The sequence below is a fragment of the Coenobita brevimanus genome, chromosome 116, assembly GCF_032717465.1.
Source record: "Coenobita brevimanus isolate Jiangsu-jjx chromosome 116, ASM3271746v2, whole genome shotgun sequence".
Classification (NCBI taxonomy): Eukaryota; Metazoa; Arthropoda; class Malacostraca; order Decapoda; family Coenobitidae; genus Coenobita; species Coenobita brevimanus.
The window spans coordinates 31,783,347-31,787,390 of NC_137069.1; positions in this window are offsets into that span (position 1 = coordinate 31,783,347).

The window sequence follows — 4,044 nt, forward strand, 5'->3', positions numbered from 1 at the left end:
GAGAGAGACTCAGTGACTATACTCCTCTCACCTTAACTTGGCCCGGATTTTCGTCCTTTTGCAACATATTTCACGTGACTCAATGACAGAAAACACATTATATCCTTTTCACAGCACTTCTTTGTGACAGCACCACTTTCTTACGTTAATCTATTGCTACAACTCAGCACTCAAGATGAGGTGAAGGCACTTTTAGGCCAAGTTGAAGTGGAAAGAGTATAGCATCGCTGCCAAGGAGGTCCTGTAAGACTAATGCGTCTATACAACCCATCCTTTCCACGGCACATCTTCGTGACTAGAAAACTGTAATTAATATACAAGGCTGTCCATATATAACTCATTACTTTCACTATTTCTCGTGTGTTGTGGGAACTTCTATTCGGCATCATTATTTTCCCTAATCTCACTGCCGTGCCCATACCAGCAGGATGAGCAGTCCACGCAACACATACGATACCAACAGCTATTTCATGTGGAGCACTATTTCCAGACCACTCTAAATAATTGTGGAATGGTGACTTTACTCGCATTATTTTTACTGGTAAAGATTAAATAGCACTTGAAAGGAAGCACTTTATTTCAAGGCCTTACTTACTGGGATTTTAAATTAGATGGCGCTTTAAATGTAATGGTAATAATTAGGTGGTGTGTTAGGGTTGTTGTTGTTGTGTGTGTGTGTGTGTGTGTGTGTGTGTGTGTGTGTGTGTGTGAGAGAGAGAGAGAGAGAGAGAGAGAGGTTACATAAAAAAGTCAGATACAGAGACAGAGGGAAAGACTGACTTTAAAAGCAGAGACACATACAACAATGTGTGTGTGTGTGTGTGTGTGTGAGAGAGAGAGAGAGAGAGAGAGAGAGAGAGAGAGAGAGAGAGAGAGAGAGAGAGAGAGAGAGAGAGAGAGAGAGAGAGAGAGAGAGAGAGAGAGAGAGAGAGAGAGAGAGAGACGGAGAAGGGGTAAGTTACAACCACCATAAAAACACAAAGACAGGGAAAGAAAAAGACAGAGAGGAATAAAAAGACAGAGACAGACACACAGGAAAAACAGAAAGTGAATGACAAGAGACAGAGAAGAGACAGAGAGGCAGAGATGGGGTAAGCCTTGGTTTAATCACGCTTGTTCTAATGCTGTCCGGAACAAGGAGAGGGCCTACAAATGGTACCAGAGCCAACCCATCCCTGAATCACATTATTTTTATGTTTGCCCGGAATCGTGCTGAGTCTGTTCTTCGCGCTGCTAACAATAATTTCACCCGTACTAAATGCTCTTACTCTCCAACTCGAATTCTTCCCGCTCCTTCTGGCAGCTTGCCACAAACCTTTCTAACAACTTTACATCATCATCCTTCCCTCCTCTTTTCTACTGTGATGGCTCTGTAGCTGTTTCTTCTACTGATAAAGTAGATCTCTTTGCTCAGACTTTCTCCTTCAATTCCACCTCAGAGGATTCCGGTGCTGTTCCTCCATCACTTCCCCCCTCTGACTTCCTCATGGCTGACATAAAAATTTCTTCAGTTGATGTATTATCTGCCATCACTGGCCTCAGTACTAACAAGGCATATGGACCTGATGGAGTCCCTCCTGTTGTCCTCAAGAACTGTGCTTCTGTGCTTACACCCTGCCTAGGTAAACTAATTCGCCTTTTTCTGTCAGCTTGTACAGTCGTGGTCATAAATAATCACCTATCCTTCGGTACCCCGTGCCTCAGACTGGCTCCTTTATGCGCGGCAAGTCATATCAGAGTAAGAGAGGCTGAGAGGGAGGGGCCAGAGAGAGAAGGGAAGGTGGGTGGGTGGACGAGCGATGGTGCGGGGGATGGGGTGAGGGAGAGGAGGGAGGGGAGGTGGGGGAGGGAGGATGAAATGTGAAGTGGTTGTCACATTATTTGTCTTTTTTTTTTTTTTTCATTCTGGATTCCTCGCATAAAAAAAAGTTACAACCACCATGAAAACACACAGAAAGATAGAGAAAAAGAAAGCAAAAGATTGACAGGAGACAGACAATGGTAGTAACACACAGAAAGACACACAGAAAAACAGAAAGAGAATGACAGGAACAGAGAAAAGAGAGAGAGAGAGAGAGAGAGAGAGAGAGAGAGAGAGAAAGTTACAACCACCATGAAAACACAGAGAAAAACAAGGAAAAAAGAATGACAGGAAACAGAACGACAGTAACAAAGAAACACACAGAACGACACACAGAAAGACAGGAACACAGAACGACGCACACACACAGCGAGACACGGAGAAAAACGGAGACAAAGAGAATGACAGGAGACAGAGAAGGGACAGAGATAGAGGTCGAGAATGGGTAAATTAGAGGCGCCACGAAAACACAAGCAAGGAGTCGCCAAAAATTTTATACCTGGAATTACTTGCCGGTATAACTCGGCGTAACTACATTATCTGGGACGGTATTCGTGTTTACAGAGGTGGGCTCAGCGGATCTCTGGCTGGAGGGAAGGGGAGAGGGGTAGGGGTAGGAGAGAGTTAAAGGGATGGAGGGGGGGATTGGGGAGTTTAAGAGAGAGGGGAGAGAGAGGAGTTTCACAATATCCCAGGGTAGCTGACTTTTCTTTAGTTGATTTTTTTTTCTTCCCTTCGGTCCACCTACAATGTGTACACACACACACACACACACACACACACACACATTTAAAATTTTCGCTCGCTCCCTCCCTCCCTCTTTTCCCCGTCTCTCTCTCCCTCTCTCTCTCTCTCTCTCTCTCTCAATATTTTTTTACGAAGTTGTCCTTAAACTCTAATTTCTAACCCCACTTTTTTAAACTTTAATTTTCTTAAATCCACTTTCCTTCTCACTCATTTTCACACATACTTATCTTCATTTCACCAATTTTCTCACTTCTTGCTCACTTTTTCCTAATTTTTCGTTCTCACTCAGCCACTTTTATTATTCACACACACGTTTTCTCTCACCCTCGTCCTCAGTCACTCTTACGTTGGTTTGACCTCAGTAGAATTAGGCCTCCATGTTGTACTCTCTCTCTCTCTCTCTCTCTCTCTCTCTGATATTCTCTTTGCCGGGATCTACTCTATCTGGAATTGGTGACAGATGTGGATGACTCCAAGCTGCTAAATTCCCCCCTTGCTAACCTGGAGGAAGAGAAAATGTAGATTAATAGCTGAAGTAAAATCGTGAAGTATACTGTGGAAAATATGCTACAAATGTAGAGTATACTGATTAAGATACGCTGTAATATTGAGGAAAAAAAGGTATAATACTCGTAAGAAGGTATAATGGCAATAAAGTATCGAAATGGCTTCGTCAAAATGGCTTCGTCCTCCATTGCAAACTGGGAGATACAGAAAATGGGAACTGGTTAATGGGTGCCTCGAAAATTTCATTTAAAAAAAAAAGTTTGAAGAATCGGTCACAGTTTATGGGTAAATACTGATCTCTCTCTCTCTCTCTCTCTGTATATCATCATCAGCCATTTGAGTATCCACTGCAGGACCGGCCAATCCCGACAGAAGTCGGGACGATACAGCCAATGTATCTCTACCAAGTGGCTTAGGCTGTCTGTTAGAGATTGTATGCAGGGAGAGAAGTGCTTGTAAGTGTAATTGTAGTGTTGGAGTGGCTTTGGATGTGTGTGTAGTCTGTGAAGCAAGTGTAGTCGGCCCGCGCAAGCCGACTGGGAGCAAGCATACTTTACAGTATGCGACACTGGTTCAACCACAGCACCCCTTGTGTCCGCGAAGCAGTAAGTGGCCAGGAGAACGCTCCCAAAGTTTATTACCCTGGCGGGGAGCGAACCCTCGCTCTCCAGTGTACGAAAACGCAGGCTTTACCACAGTACAACAGAGGCTCATATATATATATATATATATATATATATATATATATATATATATATATATATATATATACTGTATATATATATATATATATATATATATATATCCCATTGGATCCCAGAGTTGCTGGGTGAGGCACTGTTCCGGGAGGGTCCTAAGCGTACCGCCCTCCCCCTATCAGCTCATAGTCGCGAAGTTCATAGGTCCCTACCCGGGGGTTCCCTACTTTA